The sequence below is a fragment of the Leucoraja erinacea genome, chromosome 15, assembly GCF_028641065.1.
Source record: "Leucoraja erinacea ecotype New England chromosome 15, Leri_hhj_1, whole genome shotgun sequence".
Taxonomy (NCBI): domain Eukaryota; kingdom Metazoa; phylum Chordata; class Chondrichthyes; order Rajiformes; family Rajidae; genus Leucoraja; species Leucoraja erinaceus.
Window position 1 is genome coordinate 38,551,741 of NC_073391.1, and position 23,019 is coordinate 38,574,759.

Here is a 23,019-nt window from a genome sequence, read left to right on the forward strand (position 1 = left end):
ATTAGGTTTAATACCATCTGCTGCGTATTGTGGAATAATATTTGAGTGCAGACATTTTGGTCGATTTCTGGCCTCTCACACTTTCAATGTTTTGGCTCCTATTTTAGTTCAGTTTCCTATATGGAGACTATGTGGAAAACAGCATTGCAAAGATTCTTCAATATAATAAATGTCTGTTTACCTTTTAAGCGGAATCCAGTGCTTTGTTGTAAATTAAGAATTGAAGGAGATCCAAGGCTTGTCAAGCTGCTTGAGAGACCATGGCAGACAGACTTCTGTTTCCTCCCACACTCCAAAGACGTACAGGTTTGCAGGTTAATTGGATTGGTATAAATGTAAATTGACCCTAGTGTGTGTAGGGCAGTGTAAGCATGCGGGGATGTCTGGTCGATGCAGACTCGGTGGGTCGAAGGGCCTGTTTCCGCTCTGTATCTCTAAACTATACTAAACTAAATTAAATTGCCATCTTCAGTGGTAGCCTCGTTGGTTGTCAGTATGGCATGTTTGATCAGCCCTTTGGTGATCTCCATGCACTGACCCCTTATAGAACACCAGGAAAATTTCCTTGCCCGAATGCATGATTTACCAAGCATTCCTATAAGCAGCTCATTTATTTTGGGACTGTAAACAGTAATATTTTGGATAGCCTTCGGCAATCTTTAATAGTGCTACATTTAGTTCAGCAGTTTAAAAAGATGCTTTGTGTGTTGAACTGATGTAAAAGGGAATTAATCCTTTCCACTTTTTGCCACAGTGGCAGAGTTAATCAGTCTAAAAGTTTCTTGTAGAGAGATGAAATCTTGTAGAGATGAACCAAGAACCAAGAAAATGTTGAAGATCAGTAACGATTTTTTTCAATGTCTGCTAATCCGTCAGCAATTAAGTTGCAACTCTACTTTCAGTTAATGCTATCTTTAGTTTGAATTAAATTGAATTTAATTGAATATGTTATTGTCACATGTGGCAAGTCACAGTGAAATTCTTTGCTTGCAATACCCAAGGTAGGCAAATATTTGCCACGTAAAGGGTGCTGATAAAGTGACAAAGTATCTCGCGCCAGGTCCTCCTTTGTTCTCCTCCCCCCCTCCCCCCCCCCCCCCCCCCTCCCCTCCCCTCCTCCCCCATCCACCCCAAATTGGCAGCCCTCCGAGATCTTCTCTTTCCTCCCACACTCCAAAGACGTACAGGTTTGTAGATTAATTGGCTTGGTATAAAATGTAAATTGTCCCTAGCGTGTGTAGGATAGTTCGAGTGTGCGGGGATCACTGGTCGGCGCGGACTTGGTGGGCTGAAGAGTCTGTTTCCACGCCGTATCTCTAAACTAAACTAAAATAACATGTGGCGGGTATGCAACATAATAATTTTTTTTTGCTTTCCAGTTGGGAGAGTCCAGTTAATATGGAAATAGTAACATGAAGGAATGGTAAATAAACATTGCTCCCTCTTGGGGCTTTTCTTTGTCCTTTCTGTAGGCAGTTCCGTCCCACCCATTATTCACATGTACCCTCTGCTGAATGTGAATAGGAGGAATCTTTTCTTAGACCCGGGTCACCCTGCAGCAATGAGATCCACTAGAGTGGGGGGGGGGGGGGGGGGGGATATCCTTTTACTTGCTGTCAGCCGTTTTGAGTTTGTGAGATCGGTATCTGAGCCTGATCTTATCCTCGCTTGAGAGCCACATGTTGGAAACCTCTACGTTTCTAAATCATCAGGGATCGTCATCATCTTGAATCTAGAATGTTGGAGCCAAAACCGTATCACAGCACAGGTTACTGATAGAAGCTTTTTCCTTTCCAATCGGTCCAGCTAGGAACACACTGTGCAACAAGCTGAGCCACTGCTACTTTTTGCCCAGTTCTGATCTTCAAGGTGTGCAAGGCATTGCCAAGGTTGTTATCAGCATGAGTTTGCTGCAGCTGGAATGGTGGTCCTGAAGTCCGTCTCTGTCATTATTGAGCAAGTTCAGCACATTTGTTCACGCTGTCGCTGTCACCGTTACTGCTCTGGCGCTCTCTCTAAATCAGCCTGTGGAGAAGTCAATGTGATGAAACAAGGTAAACAGCAGTTTTGCTGAGGGACTTTTTTTTTTAACTTGCTTGAGATTATTCGTGCCTTGTCTTCAATTCATATCCAAGTTCTAGGTGCACACTTCTGGATTCAACTTGCTCGATGTCGACTGTGCGCAATAACCCACTTGAAAATAGGTTCAAGTGACTGATTGTCTTTACAAAGCGTGCTGGGGGAGAGTGAAGTCATCAAATTTATAATCGGGTAACCACAGAAATAATTAATACACGCTGTTTACTTTGGGTAGCTGCCTATCCAAGTGGGATATTGAAAACTCAATTGAGAAGACGCTACGTGCAATATAGTAAATTACACGTAATCTGTATGCCAGAGATCACAATATATTTTGTAATCAAGATTTGCTTTTTTCAATGGGTATGCCATATTACTGTGCTATATATAATTAACAGTCAAAGATTACAGAATACTGTGAATGTTATGCTGTACATCCATACAGTTTTTTTACATATTTAATAGAACATAATATAATAATAATATGATAGCTACATCTATATTTAAATAAAAATAAATAAATAAAAAAATCAATATATTCAAAGGTAGACACAAAATGCTGGAGTAACTCAGCGGGACAGGCAGCATCACTGGAGAGAAGGAATGGGTGACGTTTCGGGTCAAGACTGAAGTCTGAAGAAGGGTCTCGACCCGAAACGTCGCCCATTCCTTCTCTCCAGAGATGCTGCCTGTCCCGCTGAGTTACTCCAGCATTTTATGTCTACTTTTGATTTAAACTAGCATCTGCTGTTCCTTCCTACACGTCAATATAATCGATATATGTCTTTCAACTTGATTAATATAGACAATTTTGTTATTATATGCATTGTTATATAAATAAATATTATTGCTGTGGTATAAGATTTTTGGAAATCACTTACACACCACCTTAATTTTAGTTCCTACCAGCAATTATTGTATTGGGGACTTATTTTGGGTAATGCGAGGTCCCCTGAAGGACACGTGGCAAATGCATGTTGAGTAACCTGCTACTGTGATTAAAGGTAAAGAACCCGACTGTATCCTGATTGTTACCCAAAGTGTAAGAGTGCCTGGAATAATTCAACACCAAAAACCTAACGGTACACAATGTCTATTGATTGGCAGAGATTACAACGTTTAGGTGCTGTTGTTCCTTTGTTTCAGATTGTGATCGTTTCCGTCTTCCCTTTGTACCTACACTTCTATTCTACAAAGCAGGTGCAGTTTTTTCAAAGTGTTAGTTTTGGTTTTTTAGTTTTAGTTTCAGAGGAACAGCGCGGAAACAGGCCCTTCAGCCCACTGAATCCGCGCTGACCAACGATCCCCTCATACTTATACGATCCTACACTACACACACACACACACACACACACACACACACACACACACACACACACACACACACACACACACACACACACACACACACACACACACACACACACACACACACACACACACACACACACACACACACACACACGAGGGACAATCTACAATTATACCAAGCCAATTAACTTACGTCTTTGGAGTGTGGGAGGAAAGTGGAGCACCCGAAGAAAACCCACACAGGTCACGGGAAGAAAGTAGAGACAGTACCCGTAGTTTTGATTGAACCCAGGACTCTGGTGCTGTAAGGCAGCAACTCTACCGCTGCGGCCAAAATGCTGCATCTTCATGAACACTCTTTACATGTTTGAATTTTAAGCATGAAATGCTGGCCTCCAATCCAAACTATGCTTAGGTCTGAGCATAAACAGTTCCTGCATTTGGAGGCATGATGCTGACTCCAGTGCAATATTGATTGTCATTGGAGCTGCTGTTCCTTGTAATGAGAAGGTAAAACAAAGGTCTGTTGCTTGTACTGCCAAATATTTCAGTTATAGAAATAAATGTATTATTCTATTGTGCTAGATTAAATAGACACCCCCCCCCCCCCAATACCAAGAAGGAGCAGGTATAAGCTGGAGCAAACAACAAACCTCTGGAGATTGACACAAAAAGCTGCAGTAACTCAGCAGGTCAGACAGCATCTTTGGAGGAAAGGAATAATAATAATAATAATAATAATTTTATTTATAAAGCACTTTAAAAACAAACATGGCTGCAACAAAGTGCTGTACATCACTAATCATTGACAAAAAAATTAATACACACCAAAAATAACAATCAAAAGAAATAGTAGGAAAAGACATGTAAAATAAAGAAACATCAAAAACACCACAAACAGAAGCAATGCCTCAGGCATGGTCAAAAGCCAGGGAGTACAAATGCGTTTTAACACTGGATTTGAAGATGGACAGTGAGGGGGCCTGTCTGATGTGCAACGGCAGGGTGTTCCAGAGTGCCGGAGCAGCAACAGAGAAGGCTCTATCCCCTCTGAGCCTCCGATTAGACCTCGGTACCTCCAGGAGCAGCTGACCAGCTGACCTGAGGGACCAGGCAGGAGCGTATGGGTGGAGCAGCTCAGAGAGGTAAGGCGGGGCGAGCCCATTCAGAGATTTAGATTCAGAGAATAGTTGACGTTTCGGGTTGAGAGCCTTCTTCAGACTGTGAGTCGGGGGAAAGAGAAATGAGATATATAGACAGTGATGTGGAGAGATGTTTAACAATTGAATGAAAGATATGCAAAGAAGTAATGATGATAAAGGAAACAGGCCATTGTTAGCTGTGGCCTTTGTGAAAATGAGTAGTTAGTCACTGAAGGACCTGGAGGAACTCAGTGGATCAGGCAGCATCTGAGGAGGGAATGGACATCTGATATTTTGGGTTGGGACCTTTCTTCAAACTGATGGAAAATGGGAGAAAAGCTGGGAAAGAGTGGTGGGTTTTGGGCAAAACTGAGCAAATGATAGGTGGATACAAGTGAGGGGAGGGAGGTTGTGGGCAGAAAGGCTTGGACAGGCGGAAAGGCAGGAATGTCTTGGACAAAGACGAGGTGACAAGGAAACAAAACGGTGTTGGATTGGGAAAGAAGAGGAGGAGTGAATGTAAAGCCAGAAGGTGGGAAGTGAGGATGGGAATGAAATGGAAAACTGGGCTTTGAAGATGAGAGGGGTGGGAGATGAATGAAAGTAGGAAAAAGGAACAGGATAACAAGGATGGTGGGAGAACTGGGATCTCCTCCTATGCAATGCTGAGGAAGCTGTGTGCTTTAGTATAGTTTAGAGATACAGCGAGGAAACAGGCACTTCAGCCCACCAGGTCCGCGCCAACCAGCGATCCCTGCACATTAACACCATTCTACACACACTAGGGACAATTTTACAATTTTACCAAGCCAATTAACCTGTAAACCTGTACGTCTTTGGAGTGTGGGAGGGAACCGGAGCTCCCAGAGAAAACCTATGCAGGTCATGGGAAGAAAGTACAAGCTCCGTACAAACGGTGCCTGCAGTCAGGATCGAACCTGGGTCTCAGGCACTGAAAGGTAGCAACTCTACTGCTGCGCCACTTCGAACCTCTCATGGCGTTAAGTCCATTGGTACGGCACACAACTTGAAGGCTGTATATTGTTCATTGCTAATCTAGATTTCGGAACTGAAGCTTCAGTCTTTGGTTGTCGTCAGTGGTGGCGTGTAAGCTTGAACCCTCATGACTTGAAGATGGTAATGTCACCATTAAATCAAGGCTTTGTTCTTCTCCAAAAGAAGGCTTGTACACTGATGCAGGCCACGTCGATTTGACCTAAACTGACTGGAGAGCTGAGGGAATAATTTCCTTCTGTGCTAGTGAAAGGTCATGGTTGCAGGAATCATGAGAGTTCAAGAGCTGTTGTTTCATTATTGTTGGTGGCTGTTTAAAAAAAAAAATCAAGGCAATTGCAATTTTTATAGATATTTATAAATGAAGAAAATACAACAGCTATAATACCTTCGTATCCTTCTTGACAATCCCCAGGAACTGAACACGGAAACATTTTTTGAGGACAATTTGTAGTCAGAAACTGTCTGTTTATTCATTCATTGTTCAACAACAAGGATAAACTGATATTAAAAAACAAAATGCATTTAGATCTCGGTGCTTTTTCTGGATCTAAAAGAGAAACATCTGATATACAAGGAATCTTGTTATAGCTTAACATAACTATTTATACAAAATGCCTCTGGGGATGTCTCCTTCACAAATGTGAATCGGAATGGTTTGTTGCCATGGCGATGAAGCTGGTCTTTCTCCTGTGTTATACCTGGTAACGAAGGAAACCAGGAACTGACTCAGTGTTGTTTGAAATGTGAAACTGAGGGATATTCTGTAAAGCAAACACCTTTGAAAGATGCAACATTGTAATTTATGGGTCACTCCACAATAAGGCCTCCCACAGATTTGAAATAGCAGAGGTGGGAAAAAGCAATGGGGGTTGGAAGGGGAGAAAGATTTAGATTTTCTATCCTCCCTTACATCTCCAGTACAAGTCTTTGTCCTATTCACTGTAAATTAACTTGAAGGGCAATGTGTTCAAGATTGCTGAGAGAATGGAGCAGCTGGGCTCGTATACTCTGGAATTTAGAAGGATGCGAGGGTATCTTATTGAAACATACAAGATTATTAAGGGTTTGGACGCGCTAGAGGCAGGAGACATGTTCCCGATGTTGGGGGGAGTCCAGAACCAGGGGCCACGGTTTAAGAATAAGGGGTACGCCATTTAGAACGGAGACGAGGAAACACTTCTTCACACAGAGAGTTGTGAGTCAGTGGAATACTCTGCCTCGGAGGGTGTTGGGGGGCCTGTTCTCTGGATACTTTCAAGAGAGAGTTAGATAGGGCCCTTAAAGATAATAGAGTCAGGGGATATGGGGAGAAGGCAGGAACAGGTTACTGATTAGGGGTGATCAGGTATGATCACATTGAATGGCGGTGCAGGCTTGAAGGGCTGAATGGTCTACTCCTGCACCTATTGTCTACTGTCTATTGATAACACAATTGATGGTTTAGATTAATGCCACCATCTCAAAGGACAAGAAACTCCCTTCTAGTTCCCTGTCAAATTGCATGCCATCCCAATTAATTTAATGGTGCAAGGCTTGGATGGAGTGTTGTGGAGAGAATGGTTCCACTAGTGTTAGAGTCCAGGACTAGAGGTCGTAGCCTCCTCATTAAAGGACGTTCCTTTAGGGCGGAGGAATTTCTTCAGTCAGAGGGTGGTGAATCTCTTTGCCACAGAAGGCTGTGGAGGCCAAGTCAAGGAATACTTTAATGGCAGAGATAAATAGATTCTTGATTAGTACGGGTGTCAGGGGTAATGGGGGGAAGGCAGGAAAATGGGGTTAGGAGGGAGAGCTAGACCAGCCACGATGGAATGGCGGTGTAGACTTGATGGGCCGAATGGCCTAATTCTGCTCCTATCTCATGGCCTTATGACCTTCTAAGTCACTGAGGTGCAAATAATAATCTCCACCCACCCACTACACTGAGTACGTCATTTACACAGACAGCAGCAACACACAAAGATGGTTCATCACTCTCATGTCTAGGGCCTGATAAGTGCTTGCTAGTGATGCTCACATCCCAAGACTAAGCAATAATAATGCTGTATTAAATGCTTTGATCATCTGCTTTGAGCCCTTGTGTGGGAAGCAGATCATGCTGACCTGTGTAAATGATCAAATCACATTATACGGCAGCATCATGTTTAGTGTGTGTGTTTTTTACATTTCCAGGCTTTAGTAAGATCCCTCTGAACAGAAACCATTTAATCGGTGAATCAGTGTCTTTGGCAAAGCCTTGGATCTGATGAGATGTGGGGGAAAAGGCGCATGAATTTACCTCCAAGATCATCTGAATTCATAATTGTGAAATCTCTTCTCAGCGTGAGAATATACATTACGATCAAATCTATTATGAAGACAAAGAAATTAATATTGAGCTATCAAATACATCACCTTGCATCCTGACTTTTCAGGAACAAGATTTGTTATACATAAGATCAAAGTTTCAGGAATCAAAATGGTTAGGTCATTTTGATCATTGCTTTAATTCAAAGATCAGCCTGAAGAAAATTTCCTGACCTGAAACGGCATCTGCCCATTTCCCTCCACAGATGCTGCCTGACCCGCAGAGTTTAGTTTGGTTCGGTTTAGAGATACAGGGCAGAAACAGGCCCTTCTGCCCACTGAGTGCATGCCGACCACCGATCCCATTCACTATTTACACTGGGGACAATTTACAATCTTACCGAAGCCAATTAACCCACACAGCTGTATGTCTTTGGAAGGTGGGTGGAAACTGGAGCACCAGGAGAAAACCCACCCGGTCACAGAGAGAACATACAAACTCAGTACAGCGAGCACCCGTAGTCAGGATCGAACCCGGCTCTCTGGCGGTGTAAGGTAGCAACTCTACCGTTGTGCCACCGTGCCACCCCAGATGGGTTTTTTTTGCCCAAGGTCCCAGCATCCGTGGCATTCTTGTCTCTGCTTTAATCTTTTTGTTTGGTTCATGGGCATGTACGTACCTGGAACATATCTCATCACCTCGAAAGATGCGGTCACGGGATATTTGGCAGGTTCCTGGACCAATGAGAAAGTTCAGCACACCTTGGATAATCTGCTCAAATGCTGACGTAGTCCAACAAAAAATGCAAGCAATTTTAAAAAAATGTGTGCGTGCTTGTGTTTGTAAACCTGTATAGGTTAAAATAGTTTGGGGCCCGTTCAAAAACAGCTTTTGGCAATCTCCCTCATTAGACGCTGTGGCTATATATAGGTGTGTGGCTGTTATTTATTTTCTGCTCTCCCTCCTTGGGTCTTATTACCCTGGTAGTGGCTTTAAAATAACGCCGTTCAGAGCATCACTTGGGAGAAGGCAGCAGTGGGTGCCAGAGACCACGAGAGACTAAGGCTGTGGAGACCATTCCAGCTGCAACCTCTCGCATTGGCACTGCAGCTGCCCAAGTTGTGCCCCATTCATCTGCCCAGATTCAACATGGCAACAGTGTGGAGTGGACGGCAGCCAAGTTAGCAGCGAGCATGCGGTTAATCATGGAATGATCCGAAGTCCCAGCTTTAACATTGGCCGCCCACACAATTATCAGACGGCGCTCTGATATTTCACTGAAAGGTGTAATATTTGACAGGTTAAAAGCTTTTCTGGAGCTATCGGTTTCAATCAGCCTGCTATTATAATTCATCCCACGTTTACATATGATCATAGAAGGATATGATGTAATGTCTCAGACCTTCTGTGGTGTATGTGTGAATCTAATGTAAATTATTATTTGCCACCTTGATAAGTCTTCCATACTTTTTGAAGTTGAAATACTATTTACCAATGCGTCATCCTTTTTGCTTCACGTTCTCTCCTTATTACCCTCTCTGGGCCTCCACCTAATTGGATTGATGGGTAGGTTTTGAAAGCCAGCAAAGACTCGATGGGTCCAAATTGCCTCCGATGTCATTGAAAAAGAATATGAAATGAAATGCTATACACCCAATCATCATTTGTCCTACATTAACTTTATTGCCAAGTGGTTTCAGTTTTCAAAGACTCAAACTTGTTTGCAAACTTGTTTGGGATGGCACGGTGCCAATGTGGTAGAGTTGCTGCCTTAAGGGCCTGTCCCACTTTCCCGACCTAATTCGCAACCTCTGCCAAGTTTGCCCTTGACTCATACTCGTAGCATGGTCGTCACGAGGTCGTAGGAAGTCATAGGTAGGTCGTAGCAGGCCGTGATGCTAGTCGTAGGTACTCGTGGCATCAAGTAGGCTGGGGCGTTTTTTCTAGCCTGATGAAAAATGTCCACAAGTAAAAAAGGTCGTGAATTAGGTTGTGAAAGTGCGACAGGCCCTTTACAGCGCCAGAGACCCATGTTCAAACCGGACCAGGGATGCTGTCTGTACGGATTTTGTACGTTCTCGCCGTGACCTATGCGGGTTTTCTTCGGGTGCACTTGTTTTCTCCCACACTCCATAGACGTACAGGTTTGTAGGTTAATTGGCTTCGGTGAAATTGTAAATTATCCCTAGTGTGTTTAGGATAGTGTTAATGTGCGGGGATCGCTGGTCAGCACGGACTCTGTGGGCCGAAGGGCCTGTTTCCACACTGTATCTCTGAACTAAACTAAACTCGGTTGGTAGGGAAGAGAAGAAGCAAGGCAAGGATTTTAAAGTCTTTGAAAACTGAGGCATTGCCACAATGCAGCTAATAAAGAGCAAAGGATTGCTGGATGTAAATTTAATTTAATTGTTTTGACATCGGAGACCATTCAGACTGTCGAGTCTCCGCTGGCTCTTGGAGCCATCGCATCAACTTGTATCTCGTATATGAGAACACAAAGTGCTGGAGTAACTCAGCGGGTCAGGCAGCATCTCTGGAGGACATGGATAAGGTTATGTTTCGTTTCAGGACCCTTCTTCGACTCTGACCTGATGCATGTATTTTTAATAGATGACGATATAAAAAAATTCCCATGCAAATATTTCTCATATTTTGCAGAAATACAACATATTTACAATTGGCAACAAAACTCATAAGTTTTAAATACCTGCGACTAGACGTATTCTCAATATTAAATAGAACGTGTGCCATTAAGTTCTTGCAAACATTCCATTCCATGAATACTCACTCACGCACACGTCTCACCAATATAACACTCTACTGTCTTCAATATCTGTAAGCAGAACATACATTAATGCCCCAGTCCCACTTAGGAAACCTGAACGGAAACCTCTGGAGACTTTGCGCCCCACCCAAGGTTTCCGTGTGGTTCCCGGAGGTTGCAGGTGGCTGCTGGAGGTTGCAGGTAGTGGAATCAGGTAGGGAGACTGACAAAAACCTCCGGGAACTGCACGGAAAACTTGGGTGGGGCGCAAAGTCTCCAGAGGTTTCCGTTCAGGTTTCCTAAGTGGGACAGGGGCATAACTCTTCGCACAAAATGCATTCCTTCTGTCCATCCCTTCCTTGGTTTCTTTCATTCCACCTTTTGATAATAGGTTGGAGCTCTGTAGACTCAAAGTTTTGGAATACCCTCCCTAAATCTTTACAGCTATCTAACTTTGAACATAGAACAATACAGAGCAGGAATGGGTCTCCTGTCCAACAGTGTCTGTGCTGAACATGATGCCAATTTAAACTAATCCATATCCTCCATTCCCTGCATATCCATGTGCCTATCTAAAAGCCTCCTAAACATTCCTCCTTATAATACTATCTTTAAAATGAATCCTTGGACCATGACCCCACAGACGAGCGCCAGGCCATTATCTCTAACACTATCACTGGCTTCATCACTTCCGGCTCCCTGCCCTCCCAAACCTCCAACCTCATTGTTCCCCAGCCCCGCACGGTCCGATTTTATCTTCTCCCCAAAATCCACAAACCTGACTGTCTTGGCAGACCCATTGTTTCTGCCTGTTCGTGCCCCACTTAACTTAATTCCACATACCTCGGCTCCATCCCATCCCCCCTGGTTAAATCCCTCCCTACCTATGTGCTCAAGGCACTTCACACGCTCTTCGTCTCCTCCATGACTTCCGTTTTCCAGGCCCCCATTCCCTCATCTTCACCATGGATGTCCAGTCACTCTACACCTCCATCCCCCACCAGGTCTTAGAGTCCTCCGTTTCTTCCTCGATCGCAGAACCAACCAATCCCCGTCTACTGATACTATCCTTTGCCTAGCGGAGCTGGTCCTTACCCTTAACAACTTTTTGTTTTGACTCCTCCCATTTCCTCCAAATCCAAGGCGTAGCTATGGGCACGCGCATGGGCCCCAAGCTATGCCTGCCTCTTTGTAGGGCACGTCGAACAATCTTTGTTCGAGGCGTACCGTGGCCCTATCCCCGAACTCTACCTCCGCTACATCGACGACTGCATTGGTGCTACCTCCTGCACCCATGCAGAACTCACTGACTGCATCCGTTTCACCACTAAATTCCATCCGGCATTCAAATACACCTGGACCATTTCCGACATCTCCCTACCGTTTCTAGACCTCACTATCTCGATCGCAGGTGACAGACTACTGACCGACATCTTCTATAAACCCACTGACTCCCATGGCTATCTGGACTACACTTCTTCCCACCCTGCTTCCTGTAAGGACTCCATCCCCTACTCGCAATTCCTCCGTCTACGCCGCATCTGCTCCCAGGATGAGGTGTTCCACACCAGGGCATCGGAGATGTGCTCATTCTTTAGGGAACGGGGTTTCCCATCTTCTCCTATAGATGAGGCTCTCACCAGGATCTCGTCTTTACCCTGTAACTCTGCCCTCACTCCCCATCCCCCTCACTCGTAACAAGGGAAGAGTCCCCCTTGTCCTCACCTTCCACCTTACCAGCCGTCACATACAACAAATAATCCTCCAACATTTTTGCCACTTCCTACGGGATCCCACCACTGGCCACATCTTCCCATTTCCTCCCCTTTCGGCTTTTCGCAGAGACCGCTCCCTCCATAACTCCCTGGTCAATTCGTCCCTTCCCACCCAAACCCCGCCCACTCTCCTGGCACTTTCCCTTGCAACCGCAGAAAATGCTACACTTGTCGCTTTACCTCCCCCCTTGACTCCATCCAAGGACCCAAGCAGTCTTTCCAGGTGCGGCAGAGGTTCACCTGCACCTCCTCCAACCTCATCTATTGCATCGGCTGCTCTAGGTGTCAACTGCTCTACATCGATGAGACCAAGTGAATGCTTGGCGATCGTTTCGCCCAACACTGCCGCTCGGTTCACAATAACCAATCTGATCTCCCGGTGGCTCAGCACTTCAACTCCCCCTCCCATTCTGAATCCGACCTTTCTGTCCTGGGCCTCCTCCATGGCCAGAGTGAGGCCCACCATAAATTGGAGGAGCACCATCTCATATTTTGCTTGGGTCGTTTACACCCCAGTGGTATGAACATTGACTTCTCCAATTTCAGGTAGTCCTTGCTTTCTCCCTCTTTCCCCTCCCCTTCCCGGTTCTCCCACAGCCCACTGTCTCTGCCTCTTCCTTTCTTCTACCCGCTCCCCCCCCCCACCCCCACATCAGTCTGAAGAAGGGTCTCGACCCGAAACGTCGCCTTTGCTCCATTGATGCTGCCTCACCCGCTGAGTTTCTCCAGCATTTTTGTCTATCTTTAAAGTGAAGATCATCACCCAAATCTTGGAAGGGTAAAGTTATTCAGGCAAAGAGTTTGTTGGATGAACACAGATTATTTATCCTTTAAAAGAGAATTGGATTAAAAGAAAAAAAAAAAATTTAGGGTGTGGTTCCCCCCGCCACGGGTACCATGTAATCCCTTGCTACCTGCTCCATGGTCGGATAGTCGGCGACTAAACCTGGTTTGCCAGGTGAAGAGGGGGCTGTGGACTCCAGGCAGGACCAAAAACAAGACCTGTCAAAGGGCAGATGAGCTCTTAGCGAGTCAACAGCCACCCACACTTCAGTAGATGTTGCGATCACTGTCGTACATAGCATTGTAAGTTGATGTTTTCAACAATGATGATGATGATGATGATAGTGTGTGGGTAAAAGTGGAATGGAACTAAATAAAGATTGGCTCTTTTTGGAGTTGAGCATAATGATCCAGATATAACCAATTAGAGATCTATTTCAGCTAGATGGTATAAGCACAAGAAAGTGTGTGGGAAAAGATTAAGGGGATATGTAGGAAGGAACTGCAGATGCTGGTCTCAACCGAAGGTAGGCACTAAAAGCTGGAGTAACTCAGAGACACAGGCTGCATCTCTGGAGAGAAGGAATGGGTGATATTTTGGGTTGAGACCCCTCTTTAGACTGGCTGATCTATCTCTCCCACCCAACACCATTCTCCTGCCTTCTCCCCATAACCTCATACTACTCAAGAATCCATCTATCTCTGCGTTAAAAATATTCACTGACTTGGCCTCAACAGCGTTTGATGGCAAAGAATTCCACAAATTCACCGCCCTCTGACTAAAGAAATTTATCTCATCTCTTTGCTGAAAGAATGTCCTTTAATTCTGAGGCTACGACCTCTAGTACTAGACTCGCCCACTAGTGGAAACATCCTCTCCATATCCACTCTATCCAAGCCTTTCACTATTATGTACGTTTCAACGAGGTCCCCCCCCTCCTTATTCTTCTAAACTCAGTGATGTGGCTGAGGTTTTTGCATGTGTTGTGAAAGTGCCAACAATCTGTTGGAGGAACTCAGCGGGTCAGGCAGCATCTGATGCATCTATGGAAGGAAATGGACAGACACCATTTTGTGCCAGGCCGCTTCTTCAGATTGCTGGAATTGAGGGGAGATGATAGTATGGAGAGGTGATGGGAGAGGGTGGGACAAGAGCTGGCAAGCGATGGGTGGTCTAAAGAAGGGTCTCGACCTCGAAACGCCTCACACTCCTTCCCTCCAGAGATGCTGCCTGCCCCGCTGAGTTACTCCGGCATTTTGTGTCTATCTTTGGTTTAAATCAGCATCGGCAGTTCCTTCCTACAAATGTCATTTTACAATGGGTGGGTCCAGGTGAGGATGGGTTGAGAGTTAAATAAGTTAATTTGGTGGACGAGGGAGAAAGAGAAGTGTCAGGATAGTGACCAAGGCTGGAGAGTGGTTATAGTCTAAGCTAAGGTGGGGAGAAGGCAGGCACTGGTTATTGATCAGGGATGATCACAATGAATGGCGGTGCTGGCTCGAAGGGCCGAATGGCGTCCTCCTGCACCTATTTTCTATGTTTCTATGTTTCTATTTATGTATAGTTTCAGCAAAAGGCTTATGTTTACACGGAACTTTTCTTCTAGAGACATCCCAAAGTCGTTTAATGTATTATTAGAAATATGACAACCAATTTATCGCAGTTGCTGCCTCAAAAAGACTGGCAGTGTCATCAAAGATCCACACCATCCTGGCCACACACTCATCTCCCTGCTACCTTCAGGTAGAAGGTACAGGAGCCTGAAGACTGCAACAACCAGGTTCAGGAATAGCTACTTCCCCACAGCCATCAGGCTATTAAACCTGGCTCAAAACTCTGATTATTAATAACCCATTATCTGTTATTTGTACTTTATCAGTTTATTTAATCATGTGTGTATATATTTATATTATGGTATATGGACACACGTGTCTGTTTTGTAGTAAATGCCTACTGTGTACTGTGTGTTGAAGCAAAGCAAGAATTTCATTGTCCTATACAGGGACACATGACAATAAACTCACTTGAACTTGAACAATTTAAATACAATGCAATCCCCAGTTGATAAATCAATGATCAGAGAGTCTATTTACTATTGGCTTTGGTGATGAATAAATCATCAGAATGCCCGGGAGAAATTTCTTGCTCCTTTTCCAAGCATCAACAAGGGACATTTAACATCTACGTGAAATGACAGATGAAATGGTTCAGGGTTTCTTTCGAAAGGCACCTCTAACAACTCACTGCCATGAATGTCTGCCAAGATTACGTAAAGACTGACATTTGAACTCTAAGCCTTCTACAAGTGTTATGACTGTGCAGTAGCTGACACCTTGGAGAAAGAACAAACCCAAATGGCTGGAGAGCTTTCAACTCGTAAATAGAAAATGTAATTATAAACGTCAATGCGCAGAGCATGCCGAGAACTTGAAGGGGAGGAGAAGTAGCTGGATTGCCGCATGCCAACTATATTCTTAGTAATTTCCTCAACTGGGAATGCTTGATAGGCGAGATGCATGTGTATTTTGTTAAATTACTATCCACAGGATTCTGGTCTGTGTCGAGATCTCGAATTAATATTAGAAGCAAAGTACCATCGATATTCACTCGCTGTCAGCTGACTGTAATTCAAGACTGATTTATTTCAGTGTCTTGCAAGAGAAACACTTTCAACCAAAGCAGCAGCTAAAGTAATTAGCAGCAAGATTGGATTATTGCAGGTTCGGCTCTGCCAGGGATCCATTGGTGCTCCCTGTGTGTGGAAGGTTGTCCACCTCAGTCTTGTCCTTGTTCAAGTAAACTGCTCAGCGACCGGTAAACTGTGTTGTTGCGGGACATGGGAGAATGCAGTTCGGGAGAGAGGGAATACCCCCTGGAATTTTCAAGAGTGGAATGTATTTGATATAGAAATAAAACAAAAAATAGAAAATGCAGAAAACAGCATATCTAAATTAATTACCTGGATCTGCGTAAAAAAAGTTTGGAGCTGGCATAAAACGTGGTAATATAGCTATGGGGAAATAGTAACAAACTTCATCTTGTTTTTAATATATCCATTAATTGTCATGGGTTGCTCTTTAATCCTACTTTTCAAGGACATTTCTTGGTTCTTGGTTTCTTGGTCCTCCAAAATATTCCAAATGGAATTTAAACTGGAGGTGGTGGAGGGAGGACAAGCCAGAAAGGGTTATTGGGAAGAAAGAGCTACTTGAAATTTAGTTGCATCTGGTTGGGTAGCTATATATTTCAATGCTCCTGTTGGCTTTTGAAGTGCCCCACTTAGTTCTTTCCTGCTTTAAAAGCTCCTCAAAATCCTGACTCATTTCATCTTCTTAAACCTTGCATCTGCTTTGCTTTGGCCAATTTACAGACTTTCTGGTCATTCAAGGTCCCCTCCTTATCTTATTAACCTTATCCATCTCCTTACTGGAACATGCAGATGCTGAACTCTGATCAGCTGCTCTTTAAGCATCTCCCACATGGCTTCTTCTTCTTGCGTATGGCATGCACAGCCATAAAGTTGTAGGACAACTTGTTCTATTTGATCTTATTTGATTGTGCACACCGGGTTGATTGCATTTGTCAAAACAGGGTGGACCACGTGAAGGTTGCAATCTCCCAAACCACCCACAAGGCTGATGTGCGCTTACAGACGCTCCCAATAACTCAACCTAGCTCCTGCCTGATAATGTTCTAATTTGCCCTCCCCAATTTAGTACATTCCCCCAAAGTTTAGGTGTATCTTTATTCATGTAGAAACAAAGAACTGCAGGTGCTGGTTTATAGCAAAGATAGACTCAGAGTGCTGGAGTAACTTAGAGGGTCAGGCAGCATCTCTGGAGGAAAAGGATACGTGACGTTTCAAGTCAGGACCCTTCTTCAGACTGAAAGTGGGGAGGTGGGCGGTTGAAGAACTGGAGGCGAGGAAAGGCCAGGACAATCAAGGCCGACAACAGATGACCTCAGGCAGGGAGGTGCCCTGGTAGGCACTGGCTGGCCGGGAAGGTGTAATCTCTGCTACCATGTGGTTAACTATGGAAATCTACAGAGATGCCCACTGCTAGTAAAGGCAGAAAATGAAGCACAGAGATGGTGGGGTAGAAATCTTTGTTGAATAGTTAAATAGGTGAAAGGCTGAAACGTTCCAGATAATGAAAACTAAAGTAGTGAGTAGGATTAATGTGACAGCTTTACTAAGGTACTGATTGATGCAAGTGTAAAATGTCAAACTGTGGCCTTCTGTGGGGAATAAAAGGCACGGATAAAGAGAATCGAGCAGATAGCTGAGCGGTATTACAAAGAGGTGCAATGGAAATTTTATTGTGTAAATTGATAGGAAGATTGCAAATAGCTTTGTTCCATTCAGGGACAGTTTCTTCCCAGCTGAATTCAGGCAACTGAATAATCCAACCACAACCAGAACGCAGTCCTGAACTACTATCTACCTCATTGGTGACCCTCGGACTACCCCTAATCGGAATTTGCTGGCTTTACCTTGCACTAAACGTTATTCCCTTACCGTGTATCTGTACTCGGTAAATGGCTCGATTGCGATCATGTGTTATCTTTCCGCTGACTGGATAGCACACAACAACAGCTTTTCACTGCAGCTCGGCATACGTGACATAGAAACATAGAAAATAGGTGCAGGAGTAGGCCATTCGGCCCTTAGAGCCTGCACCGCCATTCAATATGATCATGGCTGATCATCCAAATCAATATCCCATACCTGCCTTCTCTCCATACCCCCTGATCCCTTTAGCCACAAGGGTCACATCTAACTCCCTCTTAAATCCAGCCAATGAACTGGCTTCAACTACCTTCTGTGGCAGGGAATTCCACAGATTCACCACTCTCTGTGTGAAAAAAGATTTTCTCATCTCGGTCCTAAATGACTTCCCTCTTATCCTTAAACTGTGACCCCTTATTCTGGACTTCCCCAACATCGGGAAAAATCTTCCTGCATCTAGCCTGTCCAACCCCTTAAGAATTTTGTAAGTTTCTATAAGATCCCCCCTCAATCTTCTAAATTCTAGCGTGTACAAGCCGAGTCTATCCAGTCTTTCTTCATATGAAAGTCATGCCATCCCAGGAATCAGTCTGGTGAACCTGTCTGGTGACAATAAGCTAAACTGTAAACTGTAACTGAGGCGGTGGCTGTGAACTGGGTGGAATAACTAGACTATTAGAAAACATAAAAAACATAGAAAATAGGTGCCGGAGTAGGCCATTCGGCCCTTCGAGCCAGCACTGCCATTCATAGAAACATAGCCGTTCAATACGATCATGGCTGATCATCCAAATTCAGTACCCCATTCCTGCTTTCTCCCCATATTCCTTGATTCCATTAGCCCTAAGGGCTATATCCAACTCTCTCTTCAATACTGTACTGTAAGGAGAAGGTTGTGAGGCAGAAGATGATGACTTTGGTTGCCCTGCTGTTGACCTGCACAAGGTTGGAGCTCATCCAAGACTGGATCTTGGATAACCTTTCTGACAACAGATTCCAGAAGAGCCAAGCAATGTGTGATGAGGAAGAGGTCAGAGAGCGGTCAGTGTACAAGTGAAATCTCTGCTCAAAACTTTGGATAATGCTATGAATTGCAAACAGGAATAGGGCATTTGGTCCGTTACTCTTGCTCTACCATTCAATAAAATGATGTCGGATCTGATTTGCACCTCAAATCTGGCCTCCTGGCTACCCACGGGCAGTCTTTTTTGAACGTCAGGGATGTCTCTACTGTTGCCTTAAAAATGTTCAAAAGATTTTCCATCTAACATCTTTTGGAAGCGAGCAGTCCAAAGACTCGACCTCTGAATGAAAAGATGAGTGACCCTAATTTTTAAATAGTGACTCCCTAGTTATGAATTCTCCCACAAGGAAATGTTCCCTTCAGACCCACTGTATCTAGGCACATTTCAATCAAATCCCAACTCCTTCTTCTAAACTCCAGCAGAGTTTCGGCAGACCCGAGCACATGTTTTAATGAAACAATCGCCAGATCTACGTTTGGTCTCGATGAGGTCACATTGGGAGCGCTAAATGCAGGAGATGAGGTTAGAGAAGTTGCATGTGAACCTCTGTCTGACCTGGAAGGAATGCAGGTTCCTTGTTACCCCACCTGAATGCACACCCACTTCTCCCTTTCCCTTCCCCCCACTCTGATCCCCTTCCACCTATATTCCTTCCTCTGGTTTCACATCTCGCACCCCTTCCGCCCTTATCTCTTCAGCTCCCACTTTTTGTCTTATTATCTCTGCCCTGTGCCTAACCCATCAAACCCCATCACTTTTACACCCCATTTCGTTGTCTCTGTACTGTACACTGACAATGACAAAGTTGAATCTGAATCTGAAAGCTGAATCTGAATCTATCACTTGCCAGACTTTGTCCCGCCCCACACATCTCTTCCAGCTTTATTCCCCAACAACAATCAGTCTGACGAAGGGTCCTGAACGGTTGCCTGTCCATGTTTTCCAGATATGCTGCCTGACCTGTTGAGTCAGTCCAGCTCCGTAACTTTTTCTGTATGATTGGTCCGTGCTAACTGATGGTCATATCACAGCAGGCAGTGAAGAAAGCAAATGGCATGTTGGTCTTCATAGCGAGAGGATTTGAGTATAGGAGCAAGGAGGTCCTACTGCAGTTGGACAGGGCCCTGGTGAGACCGCACCTGGAGTATTGTGTGAAGTTTTGGTCTCTTAATTTGAGGAAGGACATTCCTGCTTTTGAGGGAGTGCAGCGTAGGTTCACCAGGTTAATTCCCGGAATGGCAGAACTGACATATGATGAAAGAATGGATCGACTCGGCTTATATTCACTGAAATTTAGAAAGATGAGAGGATGAAACATATAAAGGGATATAAATTCACAAACATATAGATTCTTAAGGGATTGGACAGGCTAGATGCAGGAAAAATGGCCCTGATGTTGGGGGAGTCTAGAACCAGGGGTCGCAGTTTAAGAATAAAGGGTAGGCCACTTAGGACTGAGATTAGGAAAAACGTTTTCACCCGGAGAGTTGTGAATCTGTGGAATTCTCTGCCACAGACGGCAGTGGAGAACAATTCAAGATGTTTTTAAGAGAGTTAGATATAGCTCTTTGGGCTAAATAAATCAAGGGATGTGGGAAGAATGTAAGAATGGGGCACTGATTTTGGGATGATCAGCTATGATCATATTGAATGGCGGTGCTGGCTCGAAGGGCCGAATGGTCTACTATGTTTCTATGTTTCTATGTGCAAGTGAAGGGAATTTGTGATCAGTCACTGTCATGCAAAAGTGCTTCATAAATCCAAAGGACCTAAAACATAGAACAGTACAGCATAGGAACAGGCCCTTCAGCCCGCAATGGCTGTGCTGAACATGATGCCAAGATACACAAAAATGCTGGAGAAACTCAGCGGGTGCAGCAGCACCTATGGAGCGAAGGAAATGGGTAACGTTTCGGGCCGAAACCCTTCTTCAGACTGATAGGGGGGTGGCGGGGAGAAGGAAGGAAAAAGGAGGAGGAGGAGCCCGAGGGCTGGGGGATGGGAGGAGACAGCTCGAGGGCTGGGGGATGGGAGGAGACAGCTCGAGGGCTAAGGAAGGAAAGGAGACAGCAAAAGCTAACAAAATTGGGAGAATTCAATGTTCATGCCCGCCGGTTGCAGGCTCCCCAAGGGGAATATGAGGTGCTGTTCCTCCAATTTCCAGCGTTGCTCACTCTGGCAATGGAGAAGACCCAGGACAGAGAGGTCGGATTGGGAATGGGAGGGGGAGTTGAAGTGCTGAGCCACTATAGGATGCCAAGATAAACTATTCTCATCTATCTGTGCACGATCCATATCCTTTCATTCCCTGCATATACGTGTGCCTAGCCAAAATCCTCTTAAACGCTACTATCAATTTTAGCATTCCACAAGGACCATGCAGTGGGAGCCAAACTGAGTTTGCATTTAATTTTTCAGATTGAATTACTTTGTGAACTGCACCAAAATGTAGTGCTGCACCACGGAATGTCTAGGCATCATGTTTTTTTTTGGTGCATTAAAATACTTGGCTTGGTCAGGGGATATTCAGTCATAAGATGGAGGTTTCTTGGTACATTAACAATCAAGCTCAGGGGAACAGCCACATAAAATATGGTTTATTTCTTCTGTGTGAATTATAGGGTTGAACTTTTGACCTTCTGTGAAAGTATAATAGATTAATCCTCGTGGCAATCATCTATTCTTTCAAAATGAATGAGCTATCTGTGCACTGAAGTTGTTTCCCCGCCTCCTTTGGTTAATTATTTCAAGTGTCCCTGTTAACTTGGATTAAAAAAAATACCTCTGGTTTAATCTATTATTGCAGAATTGCTTTGACTTTTGGCAGCAATCAGCGAGATTTTTTGTTGTTGTTGCAATTTGCGTTGTTTTGCATAGAGTAAAGGGACTGGTTTACAAACGGCGTGGTGCAGTTTGTTTAAAAGGCACGCTGGTTTGCCTCCAACTAGTGGTGCACCTGCAGCTAAGTGAGCTGCGCAGCTCAATGGTACACGAGTGGCAATTGTATTGTTCTCTGCACGTCACGTTGAATAACCCACCATAAAACCTCACCCTAACATCACTTCTTATTCACCGACTGATTTTCATCAGAATTGAATGCAACTTGGAGTTATACACACTGACCTGTTGATATCCCACCCCAGTGTTATTTCGGAGACTGCACAAGAGGCCAATGCTTGGGAATGTATATGTTTGCTTGTTTTCCGATAGAGTGGCCGATTGGGTTTTTTTTTTTAAATTATAATGTGAGGTCATTTCTTATGGTCAGGGAACAAATTAAATAGTCGCCATGTTCCAGCCAGATCACTTTCCAGAAGGGTTTGGGGGAGGGTTAGTGCAGGGCAAAGTTCACAGCGACCGGCAGCAGCTGGAGAGGCGAGAACTGTCTTTTCAAAACGGCCCCGCTGCTGTCTTCAACCAGGAGTTTAAAGCGGTCTTAAAACGACATGATTATGTGTGCAGGAGTACTGGCAGGTGATGGATAAGCCTAGACATTGTTGCTTCCATACGCACCAGCACAGAAGTTTCTGCCCTAATGTATTAGACGCTTAATTGCTTGTATTGATTACCGAGGGCACATTAGCTGATGGGATCAGCTTAATGTGATTAAGTTGAAAATTAAAAACAGACAACTGTTTTTATTCAATATTTAAATGCTGGAAATAACCCCTAGTTCAGCTTTTGTGCAGATTCTTGAGCCACACAAGGTGTTTTTGTTTTGAGCAAGTGCATTTAAAAAATGTTCTAAATATTAATATTTTTTATTTCATATCTTGGATGACAGTAATTTCTTGTCGACTCATGCGCACTAATAAAAATGCCCTCAGTTGAGATGATTGGAACTCAATCCCACACCACTAAACATTTTCCCGGTGTTGGGGGAGTCCAGAACCAGGGGGTTACAGTTTAAGAATAAGGGGTAGGCCATTTAGGACTGAGATGATGAAAAACCTTTTCACCCAGGGAGTTGTGAATCTGTGGATTTCTCTGCCACAGAAGGGAGTGGGGGCCAATTCACTGGATGTGTTTTTAAGAGAGAGTTAGATTTAGCTCTTAGGGCTAAAGAAATCAAGGGATATGAGAAGAAAGCAGGAACGGAGTACTGAGTGATTGGGGATGATCAGCCATGATCATATTGAATGGCGGTGCTGGCTCGAAGGGCCGAATGGCCTACTCCTGCACCTAATTTCCAATGTTTGTCTATGTTTCTAATTCTAGCTTTCTTTTCCCACGGAACCCGACTCGGGGTTTTACTTGGTCTCAACCTAGTGGCGCTGCGAGGGAATTACAGCGGATTAAGATTTATTTTCTCTCTCCTCCTCCTCCCC